At 37.6% G+C, this 18,089-nt stretch overlaps 1 protein-coding gene across 2 annotated transcripts in view; it reads right to left on the reverse strand.

Annotated features, from left to right (window-relative positions):
* LOC144451499 (homeobox protein OTX2-like) overlaps positions 1-16,632 on the reverse strand; it is a 32,345-nt gene extending 15,713 nt beyond the window's left edge. For both annotated transcript variants that reach the window (XM_078142376.1, XM_078142368.1), the window contains exons 1-2: positions 16,610-16,632; positions 16,202-16,303 (exon numbers count right to left, since the gene is read on the reverse strand). The gene's annotated coding sequence lies outside the window, so the exon portion shown is untranslated. The remainder of the gene's footprint in view (positions 1-16,201; positions 16,304-16,609) is intronic.
* Between the last annotated feature and the right edge of the window lie 1,457 nt (positions 16,633-18,089).

An 18,089-nucleotide genomic window follows, 5' to 3' on the forward strand; every position in this document is an offset into this window, starting at 1 on the left:
CACGTATTCAAAAGTCCCTAGTAACAATTCAATTAAGGTTATTATTGAAATCATCACATCATTATGATAATAGGTTGAGTACTAATATGACCATGCTTTGATATTCTTTTCAATCTCTACTCCATCGTTGTGTCAGTGCACGGAAGTGTATCGTGGGTGACTGCATGGTCAGTGTGTATATACATATATATAGATAGCATAGGAGGCGAGTCGGAGTTAACGAACAGGGATCGGAGAACCCAGTTGCCTTTTTTCCACGTGGTTTGACGGAACCTCTGTCAAGGATTCACAAAAAAAACACACATACAAACAATAAAAGGGACAAGAAGTGGGCTCAATCAGGCAAATTTCACTGTAAAGGAAGTATACACAATGAAAGGCATTAGATAGAAGTATATTTGACCAGTTGTTTTGTGTGTGAATAGACTCGCTTTCTTTGACCACTACCACTCTTAAAAGCCTTCCCATGTTTGTCATGATGAGAGACATACTTGGAATAAAAGACCTGGTACACTTGGATGACAGATCACTTACTAGTTTCTCCCCATATAGTTTGTATGTGTGTACCAAGGCCACAAAAATATTATAGTTGTGCTGCAAGTAAATTAAAACGTTGTCAACATGCACGTGACCACTTGAAAGAATTCGTTACTTATCTTAAAAATCACTCCAGATCGCGCATAATGTTTTAATTGCTATTTGAAGCTGTAGTCAAATTTCCGCCGTAGATATCGTTGGTAGTCTTGCACATTGCAAGGCTACGTTTGTTATGTTGTCGATTTGTGGAAGGCTTCCTTGTTGCATAGCAATGCAACAAACGAAATTAACCAATTAATCCTTTGCTCCATCACCATTCAACCTATAGCTACAATACATTATCCGACTTCAACGAAATCAGGAGGTACGAACTGACAGTAGAACAAGGGGAACGATATCAACACAGTATAACGCCGAGTATATCTAGGAACCATTTGCTTAGCATAAGTAATATTGTCGAGGGAGGGGGGTCTTCAAGAATGAAATGCCTTGCAATTGTACGGATTAAGTCACTATCATCTGAAACAAGTGTTCAAATCCAACCTTTTCAAAATATTTCCCAAAAACTTGTCGAGCGATTTGCAATATTCACGATCGTGGCCTAAGAAATATTTATGTGAATGTGCGTTAGAGATTGTAGCACGGAACAAGTGTTTGAAAGAAGTTTAAATCTGTACACCCCGTTCACAAGCCTGTACGGTTCAATATGGTTTAGTAACAAATCCCCACTTAAAGGCGTATCTTTTCAGCTACAGATAAAGCTTGTGTCCCATAATTGATGTCAAAATTTCGATCTATTTTCTAGTGACGTCCACCAACCTTAAACTGAACGACCGGACGCTGGCGGTTGCCCTCGCCAAAACTGAGCCAGCATACTTTTATATTTACTCATTTACACAAATTAATTCATTTATTCATGTATTTATTTTACCATTCAATATTTGCTTCGTCATACTGTAAAAAATTTCATTGAAGTTAATAACACGAGTGGTGTATAGACACACTGCTGAATTCTGAAACATGTGCAGAGTTTCCCATAACAACCTTTTATTCGAATGTAATGTTTTTTTAAGGAAACTGTTATGCAAGTCGGGATATTAATTCACCTTGGAAGGAAGTAGACTACCCCTACCCCTACCTCAATCCCAACCTCGCCTCACCCTCACATGCATAACATACATGAAGATCGTGACTGATTGGATAAATACAAATCCGAAATAGTCGCATCCCTTTCAGTGTAATTAACTAAACACATAAAGGCTGTTACATCAGTTCTAATTCTGTACTAGAACTGTCCTCAAATAATGTAACAACGCTGTCGCTCGGTTTGGTCATTTCCCTCATTGGTATGTTCCCACAATACTGGAGAATTTCGTTCACTGCAATCCCTACAAGAAAATCGACTTTCGTAATTTCTCCAAGATACACATCCCAACCTTCTCGACAATACCCTCCAATATCTGTATTGTCTTTCCCCCCCTTTGGCTTGATCCGTGTGTACTCGTGGTTGAGTTGATGATAATAATTTCACAGACATCACTGAGTGTAAATTGTGACCCTTTTCATGCCGTTTCTGAACAGATTGGATCGAAGACAATTATTTCGACTACATGTGTGTAGTTGTTCGACGACTGATTGGAAATACGTGAATGGCGAACACAACAAAGCGCGGCAACATGGAACAGCTGTTTACGCGACGATAGAGCTCTCCTCCGCCTGCTACAAAGTGGCCAAATATCGAATAGCAAAGAGAAACGTTATTTTTATCTGCTCACAAGTAATTAAATACATCGCCAATTATTTGATCACATTGGATTTGCTCATTTGTACTATGTGTAAATAGAGATCTCCTGAGTTCAGATAACGGTTGAGTCCCAATTATTCATTTTTTTAGTTGGTTTAGAAGGTACTTTTTTATTCTCAATTATGAAATGTGATACGAACGATTGTGATAATGATTTTACATGTGATATATGATATGATATGATATGATATGATATGATATGATATGATATGATATGATATGATATGATATGGTATGATATGATATGATATGAGCATGATATGATCATGATCATGATAATATGATGTTGTATGATGTGATGTAATGTGATATGATTTGATTGACGTATGATATATTGTGATGTGACATGATATGATACGATATGATATATGACATGATGTGATATGGTGTAATATGACGTGACTCGATGCGATATGGTATACGATATGACATGATGTATGATATGATTTATAATTATATATGTAATGTGATGCAATGTGGTTCGATGAAATGAAAAATAGTGTGATATGTATGATATATTGTACGATATGATATATGATATGGCATGATATGATATGATATGATATGATATGATGTGATATGATATGATATGATATATGAAATGGTATGATATGATATATGATATGATATGATATGATATGATGTGATATGATATGATATATGATATGATATATGATATGATATGATATGATATGATATGATATGATATGACATGATATGGTATAATATAACATCATATTTTACAACCATATTATATATCATATCGTAATATATTTCAATTTGATGTGATGTGCTGTGATACAATTATGTTATATGATATGTACGGTATAATTATGAAATGACATTTGATACGTAAGATGATGATATGGTGTCATATGACATGACGTGATTTACATATAATATATAAGTATTAGATCTTTAAATCTCTACATTTCATCGCGTATTCAACTACACGTTATTCTTCACTCACTCATTCATTCATTCATTCATTCATTCACTTTTTCTCTCGCTCTATCTACTGCTATGTTTATATAGTGTTTGATTTAAGAATTGTCTGTCCACTTCCGCTGAAAACGAACCCCTTGCTGGATCGCCGCAGTTGGTGTCCATGCATACATATTTTGCATGCAGATGTGGTTGATGGCAACAAATTGGGGGAAAAAATGTGTCTTGAATAGTAATAGTGTAATGGCGTGGTAGCTTTGGTATTATCAACAAGTAGGAAATCTAGAAAATACATTTTGTATAACACTGACAGTTTACATGTCATTCAGTGTATATGTGCACGATTAATAATTGATAGAATAACCACGTCGTGTGCGTATTAGTCACTGTGCTACGATTCTGTAGGGATTGTTTGGTGGAGCATTGCTAGTATTATATTGGTGTTTCTGTTTGGATCAACCTAGTTATGATTATCTGTGTATCTGACATCATCACAACTGTGTGTTCTTTGGATTCATATCCATCTGTCTACTACAAAAAAAAATATTGTATCATACAAGTATGAAAACATGAATTAAATCAAATTGAAGAAAATTGAATAGAGTGGCCATGAATTGAAATTGAATTGAAAGTGAAATGAATGGAGATGAATAATAAGTAAGCCAGTATTTTGACGTTGATGGGGGAAATCGGAGACATTTGATGAACTTAATGGACTGAGAACGGAGGGAAATCACCTTTTAAACCAACCACCAAATCAGAGTGAGGCTCCGTTAGTTGTCAATAGTGTTCTATAAGGTATATTATGTATGGGGTTGTTTTTATTTGTAGAAATGTGAATTCTGAATTGATACAATGTGCACACATTCAAGTATGCTGGTGGTGAAGCCCAGTAGTTTTAAAAAATGACTGTATTTAGTAAATTTATGTATAATCTCCTTCGTGAAAAGAATCACTTCATAAGTTCAAGTTGATCAGAAAGCGACGCTGTGGAAGATAGGGGCGATTATGGCGACGAGAGTAGAGAGGGTGAATGAAGACAGGATACGTCCAAAACGAACGAGGGGGGAGGGGGAGAAGCGAATGAGGGGGAGGAAGGGAGGAGAAGTAGAGTGAAAGAGATTGATTGAGAATAGTCTAATCAATATTGCGTGAGTGACGTCACAACAATGCTTTTAGATTATTGGAAATGTTATCGACTCGCAATGCTTTCGGCATTTCAGTAGTTTGTGACAAAAAAAACTACACATATACTATTAACATCGTATTTTAAAACTCTTTAGGGGCCGTCATAAGAAAATAAACGTAGATGCGAAAAAGAGCACCGGGCAAACGACTGTTGATGATATTTTTCGACAGCCAATGTGACGATATCCCGAGGCACGAATTGGCAGCGTGGTATCCCAATAAATAGATGGGATAACAAAGTGACAGCCTGATGCCATGGGGAAACAAAACACTATCATTTAAAACTCGACGTAGTCGTGATGATTGTTAGTAAGAGCTTGAAATCCTGCAAGATTAGAACTGTTTTGGGTATATGTTATACACCAATATTTTGGTATCGGTTTGCCAAAAAAATGTCCAAGGTTAGCATTATACTAGTACCATTATTACCTGCAAGTATCACTTATCACATTTTCACGGTTTGGTTTATTCTTGCCTTTACCTTTCCATGAGTAGTGTAATATATATATATATACACACATGCAGTCCCCCCCCCTTGGAAAATGAACCCACAAACAAACACACGTGTAGTCATATAGTTGTGATGACGTAAAATGTATGCAAAATTGAATTCTACCGACAGCAATAAAAGTGATTTCTAGACCAAATTCCATCGTTGTTTATTTTGGCGGTTTTTTTCTTTGTAGAACGCAAAGACATTGTATTAATAGTAATACTTATAATAATAATAAATATAATAAAAAATTAAGGCGATAACCTGTGACAGTCTGGTTTCCGATCGAATGGCTGTACACTGATGATCTCGTTTCATGTGGTGAAAATGGATGAACAGTTTATTGAAAATTGACTAGTTTATAGCATATGTTTTTTATTCTCTAAAACACCATATTACATTCATGATTGCTATGCTTTGATGACTGCATTCTGCCAACATAAGATCACAAAATAAAGAGCCCCTCAAGCGTTCCAATGTGTGAGTTCACATTAAAAAAACCGACCGTGCGGTGCGGCGTGTAAGGGAGGCTGTCTACCAGCATTTAACAATCTGTTTCGTCGTGTTCCAACCAATACGTTAGTACATTGTATTATTGTGCGATAGCCAAATATTTCTTCGTGCGTGTCATCGCCGTTTTTTGATGGGAATAAAACAATTCATCCTACCGGGGACGGTCGGACTTCGCTTTGTGGCACACCCTGATGTACGACGTTTACTTCTCCAACACCAACGGCTGGCCGGGTGGGTTTTTTTCCTTTTCATTTGTTCGCTCAAAAGGTATGTCGGCTTTGATGCACGCAAGGTTTTTTTTTTTTATTCCTATTGCATAGAATGTCTCGACCTCAAAGTTGGAAATTTTATTTGAATGCAATCATGTGACGTATATCTAAGATTTGGTTATGCTATTTGTCGTACTGGTTACCGACAGCGCAAATTGGGGGTGAATCACACATTGTAAATTTTTAGTGTACAGGGTTTTAAAAGACTCGCGGGATTTCATTTTTTGTGTCCTGACCAGTTATAGACGTACTTTGAATCTAATGATAGCAATATAGACAAGAGGGGAAAAACACAGAATGTGAATAAAGCTAGGCATAAATTTAAGGTCCTGGCAGGTATATATTGGTTAATTACAGGTTATATTACACCGATTGATTTAAAATTATGCCTGAAAACATCTCTTGAATCTTGGAAAGATTTATATTACTGTCCCCTGTGGAAATCAATTGTTTAATCAAGGTAAAATAAGTATTGTTCTGTTTGTCTACATTCTGTAGAATTGGTGTAGTGCCACTATTAGTATGCATGAGTGATAGCCTTGGATGTGTATGTACATAGACACACACATACACACATACATACATACATACATACATACATACATACATACATACATACATACATACATACATACATACATACATACATACATACATACATACATACATACATACATACATACATACATACATACATACATACATACATATTCGTGTCTTCCATGTGTTATATAAACTCTAACTGTCAATATTAACATATTCGCGTATTTATATTGAAATATAATATCCCATTACAATGAAAACAAAACAAAGCAATTACCTGGGCGTACTTGAGTAGAATCGACCTACGGACAGACAACAGTTTACTACTGTTTCGGGCGTTGTTGATTTTCGAGTCCTATTCGTAAGATCGCTTTCTGTCGCCGAGACTTAACCCGTTCAAATAATGGTCTGATAACGAATGTTTTTAAACAGTCAAATGACTAACCCTTGGGTTATCTGCTTTTTGTCAACATACAAACGTACCTCTTCATAATACCTGTAAATTTTTGTTTGCTTACGTCTCGATATTGTCCACAATTTCTTTGAGGTGAGAAAAGAAAACACCCAAATCCGGAATTGTTGTTCTACACACGGTCCACGTATCAAAGTCTTAATCGGATGTCTTCTTGTACACGTTTGTCTCTTTTTGTGAGAAGTATGGCCATTTTCAGGCCGAGAGAATCGATTTAAGGGTGTGACATAGAGTGAATATAGTATATGCAGTGGGGGTCTAGGCAATCCAAAGGTTTATAATTGATGAAGTTATCATGAATCGATGTCGAAGAAATACCAGAGAGTTAGTGGACTAGAATGCGTACGATTTGTAATGCTGCCAAATCGGGGGGCCTGCTGCAACATTTCCTTTCAATACAATCTTCAATCAACGCACAGAAGAAGAAAAAACATACAAAAAGTGTCTGTCTTTGATTGAAGAACGCTGACAATAAGACACTGGTATTAAAGAGAGCCGTCGTTTGAATAAGAGGGGCTCTGTCTAACGTAGAGTACAATGTACGTCATTTGTTCGCTCCTGAAATCTGGTTGAGCAAAAATTAAACCGGTACCTACTCTCAGGCAAAGGGAAGAAAGGGGCTGGGTTGGTCGTTCACTGTCTCAAATAATCGGCTATTGAGGCTTTTTGTTTTGCGGGTCTGTGTGACAGTGTATTGATAATATATAGTGTAAGGCGTACACAGACAACGTAGTGCTGTATAATATAGTGTGCTCTGACCACATGTAAACAGCCACATCACATTTACTTACATGGCCTACAAAGAGAAATTTTCAAAAGCAAACAATTATGTCGTCATATTCAAACATGACTGATGATATCCCCACAACTAAAAGTCAGTCTGTCTTAGTACTTACTTTTCTCTCCCTCTCTCCTCTCCTGTTTCATTCTTTTTCATGCATCATTCATATAAATAATTAACAATGAACTTATCTAGTTAAATCGAAACCCCCGCTTCACTAACGCCTTTTTTTTCTTTCTTTGTGTTAATTATCGTGTGTGAACAGAGCGGGGTTTGCTGGAGCAGATGTGGGGTGAAATTGCTAACTTCCGAAGGCTTTGACAACAACGGGTTCTGAGTTTCAAGTAGTTACAAACATGTCGTTTGACAGAAAACAACAACAACCGGTGAACACGTAATCAGTCGAGGAGTTTGAACATAGAAATGTCACAAATTGCGACCACTGGTGTTATTTGTTTATTTTTGTTTTTTATAATCTTATATTTACACCACCCCCATTCCCTCTCTCCACAATTACTACTTCGATTAACGGCTTCTACCGTTGACCATGAAAATATTTAGCTGGTTTAGTGTCTCTGTCCGGACTAGAATGGTTCTTTTGGACCGCCATTTCAATTTCCAAGGTGAATGAAATCGGATGCCAGTTTTAGGTCAAATAAAGCGACATACATGCCTTACTGTTGTTGGCCCGTCAACAGCCGCGACGCTTGTGTGAGGCCACCACAACGAGTAAACAATGATTTCTCACATGAAAAGCGCGGTGCCAAATTTCTGAAAATTTACTACTATTTTAGTGCGACTGCAGCTGCTGCCATATAGAATTCAGTGCAAATATATATAGGCCTTTTCAAATTTTCCACAAAATGTGTTGCATGTACATGTATGAAATAATACTAATAAAAATCACGGCTCATGCACGTCACGATTCTGTCCAACTTTTCACCTTAACTTCAGTATAGTAGAGGTCTCGCCAGTTTGTTAAAACGGGATTACTACATATAAATAAAACAACTGATCAAAATGGCATGGGAAGTCGAAATGTCACTTTTATATAAGTCACGGGCGGATAAACGAATCGACCCTTGTCATTTAGGCAAAACTGATACCTCTTTACTAAATTCAACATTTATAAAAAAAAGAGGAGTTTTCAAAATATCCTTAGGTTTAATAAACAGACCGTGATAATACACCGCTGCTCGGATTATTGATTTGTGTAGGCCATTGTGATCAAATTTGTTGTTCAAAGATTCACGAGCCGGTAAAGTGATTGTGACTTCTTACTGAGTGATCTCATAGCTTAACTCTATATTACTGTTTACCATGTCAAGAGACACACTGTATGATAATCAGGGATAGAGAGAAAAAGAAAAAAAATATTAGTTATTTTTTTGGATAGGATTGGAATTTACAAATCAATTTAATTTATTATAAATCAGATACTGTTTGCACTCTTCACAGCTAAAAACTAGAAACAACTGCTATTCACTTTGTAATCCAAACTGGATTAGAATCCGTTTGTATCTCTGTAGCATTTGTCTTCACGAGACTACTTTACCATTATAATGTTATATTGATATTAGCACTAAAAATACATCGCACAGCTTGCTTCATAAAAATCTAAAAACGGATGACGTAGTGATCTTACACTGTTTTTATGACAGTAATCGGTAGTCTGTTAGTGGTGAAATGGACAATTTTACTTAAACAAGTCAAGTTTTTTTCCCTCTCTTTGAAACATTACCTTAGCTGCCGACAAAGGTGATCAAATCACTTGAAATGAACATACTATATAAATGTAAAATGCCTACGGGGGAGGGGGGGGGGAATAAGGCAAAACAAAAACGACATATGTATGATGTAACACTTATTGAGCAAATTAGTATATCAAATTGTAGCTTTCTTCTCTAATAGTCATCGAAATTGTCTAAGAACGAATTTTTTTTTTTAACGAAATAAACGAAATAATGTAAGTGTGCTGTGGAAGAGTGGTGGTTTTTGGCTCGTCAAATGGGGCTGTGTTTGACAGGAGGCGACACCCTGCTGGAACGTTGTGATTGATGCGAATTTGATAGGCTCCTTGATGGGGTGTCAATACTGAATAGATGTAGTATACCATATACTTCGTGTTCAGAGTCAAATGACCACGACAAGTTTACCGTGAAACGAGATGACGGAATTCCTCACACCGAAGCCACAATCGCAATGCGAGAACGAACTCAGCCGGGTATGCTTGGCGAGTATCGTTGCTCAGCTCAGCTAACTAAGTACCCGGTGGCACGGAGCTGTAGCGAGCTGCGGAATGGACTCGTATAGCGCATTGTACTACCAGTACTAGTACTCTCAGGGTATACATCTCACTTCCAAAAGACTAATCTACGATAACCACTGCATCTAATAACAACGTAATTGATGTAAAATTCAATCATCTAATCGATTTTTTAGATGTCTCTCAAAATTGAGTAAATTTGAGCTAATTATACAGTGGATGAATGACTGGAGACCTTCCGTTTCGCTGATCGGTTGTAAATTTTTACTCAGAAATCATTGGAAACTCTAACCAAGAATTTATTCTGTAATTACCAAAATATGTTGTCATTTGGGTTTGTATACTTATTTGTGGATCAGGGGGAACAGTATTAATGTTGTCCCGGGGTAAAAACCTCCGTGATACGTATGGCGAGAGAAGGAAATACACGAGTGTTTTGGCCACTATCATCTAATAACCAACTAAATTAGACCATTATTAAGTGCACTTCAACTGATTGCTGTAACTTTAATTTACGAATACATCTATTACCGACATGATTTTACACTGCTCTGTTCACTTAAGCTTTCACAGTATGGTGCATTTTGTCAATTATTTCTTAGTCGCCGTTATTTCATCGACACATGATGCTTACATTATCTGGCACTTTTTTTTATAGAATGATGTTCGTCTGTAAAGCAGTTCAAAAATCGCGATATATTTTTAGCAACATGAGGAGTGGTGACATAAATAAAAATGTGTACCAAAAATAGGCAACATTTGCATGTTTTTTCTGTTCATAAGTTTGTGTCAGCGGTTTGTTAAATGTGGAAAAAAAATCTGTGGTGATATCAAATCTGGGTAGTCGAAATAGGAGTAACAGATGCTGGGGGTCACATCTATCATGAGTTACGATATGCAAGATGGAAGAAAAACTATATACACACGCTTCAATCTGTATTCAATAACCACAGTGTGTGTTGTACCCCTTTTCACGGCATGGCTGGCGTATATCAGTGCAATTTATTGTGAAAGAATAGAGTGTCATACCACTTAATTTGTTGCTGCCATGTATCTATTCAATTTGCTCCGTGTCCATTTGCCAGTGTTTCCACTTCTGTTTGGGACTTTCTATACACCGTCCGTACAACAATAGCATGACTCGCCAATACGCGTATTATGAGTTGAGCCAAAACAACGGGATGAGATATTGGATAAGAAATGCACCGACACATTCCACCCCCGAAATTAATTATATCCCGAACAAAACAAATCCAATCCAACAACACGAGTCTAATTCTTAAAGGAAAACATCTGACGGAAGTTCACTCCCGCACTCAACATTCAGAAATCCAATGAAGACTTCCGATATGGGTTTTACAGAGTGGTCGTAAACCTAATTAAAGAACATAATGCGAGTAATTTTCACCTTCCGACAAGAGAATTTCAAAAAATTTCATATTTCTGACGACAGAAGAATATTTTCCAATCGGCGGCGTAATCCAAGTCAGGACATTATGACTTCTTACCAAAAACAAGACAAGACATACACGTACTGCATTCCGCTAACGGCGTCGTACAGAATACAACATTTACTAATTTGTTGTATTTCAAATCATAGCAAACGGGATAGTAATTGTAAACTCTAATGAATTATTGAACTCACTGCAAAATTTGATACCTGATGTCATTTCTCCTGAGCTCTTAAACTAATCGGTCTTTACGGACATCTTGGGAAGGGGAATTTTAACCCTTACGCTACTTAATCCTTGTTCATTTACGATGTCCCTGGTTTGCATCAAGGTTATAAATTATGACTTTTGAGGATTTAGCTGTGTTTACGTACAAGTTTTGTTTGCAATCTACAGGATACGGTGGGCTAATTGTGGAAAATAGCTGGAGAGCTCTATAGAGACACAATGATGTGAACCAAACCTAGGCGCGCTTTCCATGTCTTAATGAATATTTACAAATGTTAATGTTGTTATTTACGTGATACAAAAGTGTGGTAGTTCTCGAGTGCTGAGTATCAATACTAGACAATGGTTTTTAACGAACATTTTCAGCGGGTGAACAGAGACGTGATTAACTATTGTTTTACTTCAAAACATCTTCAATTGTACAAGGAACGCTGACAAGTGAATTAAAACTTCAGGTTCTTCAACTAGAGTTGACGTACTTTTCACGCGATTACAAAGAAAAAGGGGGGAAGAAGAGAAAACACTGTTGTGGAGGTTTCGTGTTACCTGAATAGAAAGTCGCTGACGGTGTGTGTCTCTATGTTATCAAAATTGTATGTTTGCCAATGAAATATAGTGATTGAAAATAGAATTTATTCCACTGCTATATGCACATTGTTAAGATTAGTTGTAGCATAGTGCCCCTTTGCACTGACAGCGATACAATCGGAGTAGCATGAGATACAGAGATTATGAATTCACACACTATACGATTCCAGTATGCTGCATGATACAGCCTCGCGTTATCACCAAACGGCAACCTTCAACATATTTATACAAGTTATATGTTTGAATATATTTCTATCTCAATATTCAACCCTTGCTGTGATCTATGTAATAATAATAATGATGATAATAATAATACTAATACCGTCAGGTGAACACAACACAGTCGTGGAAAAGTTCGGCTTGACTACCCAAGTACAAGACACATAGCACACGGTAGACAGTTTAATTTTCGATTTGGAACGCTCGAGGGATGACGCGATACGAACAGCACGATTGTCTAATGAGTTTTTGTTTCGTCTTTATTTAGTAATGGCGAATCAAACGAACGATCGATTTGTAAGTAGACGAAATCGTCGTACAATGTTAAGTCTAAGATAGTGATCCGCGGGGACAATGTAAGTCGTCGAACCTGGCCGTTCAGGCCGCGTTTTTATTAGCACCGTGAACGTGTTATATTAGCAAATACGATGTCACAATATTTTTTCTGGGGTTACTGCCTACATATTGACTTAATAATTTGATAGGACCGTGGCAATTATGTTGAACTATCATATGTTTGCTATCATAGCATAAACGACTAAGTGTAGTCTGTTGTAATGTAAATACAAACCAACATTATAACAAGCGTTTTAGCTGTGACTCATTCGCCATGGAAATTTTTTTCAAAAAACGAGAATTTTTTTTAGAAACTGATAAACTAAAGTTGATACTTATTTTACCATGGTGGTTATCTCAGGGCATGTCGTCACAGTGAGATAGGCATCGGACATCAAATATGCAATTTCCAATTGGGTGGATACTGTTTCTATTCTACTTAATAATTAACTATAATAATAAGCAGTCGTATTATGATCAACGTCTGATACGAATCCAAATTGTCAATCAAACCGAAATTAGTCTGTAGAAATGTACAACACTTTACAACACGACGTTGTGCCTAAAATTAAAAAAAAGAAGTTCCATGACGTGACCAGTGTCTTTTCATCAAACTTCGACCGTCAGATAACACCCGGTAATGTGTGTGTATACACGCGTGGAGACCGTTATTGGCGTATACTCTCCATACATAGTTATGGAGCATTTCAGCGACATTTAGAAGTGAAATGTCCAACCATTAAATCGACCCCTGAATAATAAGCACTTTGCTATAGTTTTTTCATACAATCAATACTATTTGCAGTGCTCTCTCTCTCTCTCTCTCTCGTGTTGTAAGTAACATGCACTATCTTAAAGTCTTAAAGCCGCGCTTGTGTTGAGTCGTTTCTCCCCCTGACCCATGTCGCCGCCATCTTGAAGATGTGCAGTTATAAACTTCTTCGGTTCATGCAATTTTTGCATAAGACTTTGAAGGGGATTAAAAGTTTGTGGCAATTGTGAAAATAACCGAGAAAAATCTACACAGTTAGTAATATTTTCAACAAGAAATGATATGCCATGTATGTCTTAGATTTGATACTACAACGTGGAGATAATTCGCCATAACACGCGCTGATATTTCGTAGCCACTTCATATCAATCGCAAACGGCATCAGCGAATGCGTACCACCACACCGCTGTTAAAGCGTATTTTTCAGTGGTTTTACTCACAATTATTCGTTATAACAGTGACACGAAGTCGTTATATGTATTACGATGGGCACCGTAGCACCGACAATCTGTTCAAATGCAATTTCAAATTGAAAATTTCGTTAACTTCGCATTTCTTAAGATCGCTCACATCGCCATCGCGAGATTGCTCACGGCGAGTTACTAAATTATCTGATATCGGTTTCCCCTCTCTATCATTGCTTTGACTTATAGATATACAATTCGTTCAACAAACCGGTGGAAGAGACGTGTAAGAAATAATTACAGATACATTTTTTTGGGACAGGATAGTGATACACTCAAACTGAATAACAAATGAAAACAAGACGGGACTAGTCTCGCAGTCACCCAAAATCGTAACTTTTAACAGTCGATAATGTTAGACACATGGAGAGCTCTGACTTACATGGTTTGGGTCACCAATTTAACATTAGTTTGTAAAAATGGCCGAGATCTGTACCATATTGTAACAACACGTCATATTTCAATGTTTTCAGTAAATTTACAAACAGATCAAACAAACTGTTGCGATCGTGGATTCGTGACTCGTTCAAACACATGGCCAACACATACACGGAAACCCTACAAGTGCATTGAGTAATGTAAGCATACAATATCACTGGTTGCCAAGTGTTCATCTCAGTTCATTGACTCGTTAGCCCCTACGTTCCGACTTGCCTAAAATGTTTACCTATTCAATTTTAGATTTTGACCGACTGACTATAACCGCATGTGTGAATGTGTTAGCACTATGATCCCCTCACATACCTTACTCTGTGTATAAACATATATAACAAGGTGGTGATGAGAGCTTACATGAAAAGCTTTCATAGAGATATGTAGAGGATCATCGTTAGAAGGCTAAAAACAATACCAGATAATGTCCACTGATAAGGAGACCGTAGGTGTTACATCAAGAAACGCAATGGCCTCATGGCTCCAGTGCTGTGTTTGATAAGGTTTCTCCCGCCTTTGTTATTGTACCAATGTTTATTAATCCAAAAACTACACAGCGATGTTATTGACTTTAAGAAAAAACTAGTGTACCGAGTTTCGAGTCCTTTCTGCTAATCTATGCAACTTTTTGGTCATTTCGAGGTTTTTGGAAAGTAAGAAACAGTTGGTGAGATTTTCCTTGTTTTTTTTTATCAAAGGTTAAAGATGGGGGTCAGTATCTATTTGATATACAGGTGTTGTCTCAGAGAAAACAAATACTAGCAAGTTTGACTCATGGCTGGCAGTTATCGTTAGTATCATGCAAATTACAACTTGGCCGAAAAAGATATTGACACATATAAACTTGGAGTCAGTTGTTCGTGAAAATGTCAACTGGTACATGTACATTGGGTCAAACAGCTGTAGTCATTCCGAGTCACGAAAATGTGGTTACCTGTGTTACCTCAGCCAGCCAGGATTGAGATATCCTTTATGTATATACTATTGTGATTTTATGAGAACCAAATTTGGCGGGTGAACACTCCTCTACACAAGACGTCTCCGCCTTCGTAATTTACCATCTAATAAACAGACTCGTGTTTATTAGTTGCGAAGCCTTGTTGAATTCAGGGTGACAAACTCTTTGCTGTTTTTTTTATCAACAACTTCACTTGCATGATGAATTATACCATGGATGTTAGGCCGATAATCAGTTCAAACAACTCTATGTTTTGCTTTTTCAGTTTTTGTAACTTTTCATTCTCTTGAAAACTAATCCCCAAACAAAAACACCAATCTGTTTGGGGTTTTGGTGCTGTATTAACCACTGAATATATGTACCGTTTTTTTTTTCGACGAGACGGTGTCATAAAGTAAACAAGCACTTGTAGGGGTTCCTTTGAGTTGGGTCCAGAACGATGGTGAGAAACTTGGTGTGAATGTAGATGCCTCGAATCATCAATGAAGTCCATTCTGAACTAAAAACAAAGCCCCAACGCGTTTTCACACCTTTGCCTGGACTCCTTTCAATACAAGTCACAATTTTTGTTCTTCAAAAACCCCTCCATATTTGTGTCTGTCTTACCGCAGGTTTTGAAACTTAATTCCGGAATATGACAAGAACATGGTCTGTTTTTAACGATTATTTTATCATTACTTGTATATCCCAAGTACTAATCGGTTGTCAACTATCACCGAGGATATCAGGATATGATTTAGTGGTTTGAGATACAAGTCATTCACAAATCCGGGAACCATATACAAAAGGAAAATGAACTTTAAATGGCGTACGCAACGAGTCAATTAAATTATCCATAACAAACTACGCGTTGCACTTACGTCAACAAGAAGTTTACCGATTACATATACAAAACCTCATGTTTTGATGGCAATATTGAGAGTGTAATGTAATTTCACTTACCTGGTTGTTTACTTGGACTGCCGGCGGATCTCCGAATGTGAGTTTGACGGTTGCAGTTATGCTAATTGTAAGATACGACGATTCCGGACCGCTGGACTCTCTCTGTCAGCATAATGAAATGATCAATGTTAGTACTTGAAACCAACAAGTTGTGGCGACTTACAGCGTAAATCTAAGTAACAACTATCCCTGTACGCTCAGATCGACGGTCGATACATAACTAACAGTTCAACTTATTACTAGTACATAGTACATGCTTTCAGTCCCCTGGACTGCACTAACTCCACTACAACGCTACGACACAGCTGAATGGCTAATTGACTAGCTAAGCCGAATCTAAAACAAGGCTTAACCTTGTTAAAGGCAAGCTTAGGTAGTGTAAATGCGAAAATGATTGTGATTGATCACCTTCACACGCTCGTGCTTACTCTCGGACTGGACGTGTATAATAGCATTAGATTTACTGTAAGCCCCTCTCATGCAACAGGGGTACTCGCGATGACCAATCACAGAGCGCCCTGCCCCCATACGTCATCGTAAGCAAATAGCGTTGTATCGATCCGCACACAGAGCTAACATCTGTAAGGTTTCAGTGGTCATCGATTTTGAGACTCGATTTCCCATAATTTGTTTACCTTTCTCTCGTCCCAGATAGAAGATCTGTCGCCAACTCGTGTACAGTAACGATTCCGGCATACAGTTAGTGTAAGAATTGGAATAGCGTGGTGTAATTAAATGGTATCTTTTTATGCTATTCTGAGTGCGGAACAATACACTCTTCACGTCACCCCTTGACTTCATCCTTTTTTCATTGACAAAAATGAGCACGACCTGAGCTCAGATATGTTAACCAAGTTATTCTAATTGCATATTACACCGACTAATCGGCAAACCTATTAGCGGGAATTATTACATGATTAATAACTATGATCGAACTGCCACGAACTGTGTGAATGGACTGATTGACTGCAACATTCAAACGACCTGTATGATTCAATTAAAAAACAAAACAAAACAAAAACTTTGGAGTGAGACTCGAGAGTCTGCTTTTGAGCGCGCATTTTTAAAGTTTTGGAGCGCCTTGAAAAATTGGTAGCTTAGGAGAAATAAACCACTGTCGCTGTCGATAAAGTACTTAAGTATCACATCAGAGATTGGTGGTAAGTAGTTAGTGATGGGTCAACAGGCAAGGCACGTTGTGTGAGAGAATGGTGCGCTCTTTCACAGTAGCAGAACCGACAAATGAGGGTTTTATTATGACGAATGATTTCAACTGGTTTCACTATTAACATAAGAATAGCGCTCCCTGTTTACATTTTCCTGACCGACGAAATGTACACCTTGTGTATGCTTTCAAGCAGAGGGTCGAGTCATTGCAATCAACATTCATGTCTGTGTTTGGATGTTCCTTCACCGTCAATGGATCGATAGGTTTCAGGTTAGAAGCTTCGTACACACACATACACACCCACAGACCTGTCGCGTCTTCGACATACCAGGTAAGACGCTGTCACTGGCTCACCATCAGTTATATTTTTTTATATGCCAGGGAGAGTTTGAACGTGTCCTTAGAATACAACGACAGTGGCAGAAAAGTACATTCTTGATGCTGTGGGGGTGCCTAGCACACTGCCGGAGGCTGCCAGCCACGGTGAGTGGATGAAGTCCTCCGTTATTAATTTAGTTAAGCATTAGTAGTTCAAACCCATTAGCCTCTCATTAATAATTAAAGAGTTGATGCAGTCTCACCCTGCACAGTGTTTATATGCCTCTGTGCCCTATTTGTATGTCTGTGTGTAGTATGTCATGTGATAGGCCAGAAAACTCCCCTAGACAACTTGTAGAACAAAACCAAGAGAAAAAGCCAGGTAACGTGCCTACAGCATGG

The sequence above is a fragment of the Glandiceps talaboti genome, chromosome 2 (assembly GCF_964340395.1).
Source record: "Glandiceps talaboti chromosome 2, keGlaTala1.1, whole genome shotgun sequence".
Taxonomy (NCBI): Eukaryota; Metazoa; Hemichordata; class Enteropneusta; family Spengelidae; genus Glandiceps; species Glandiceps talaboti.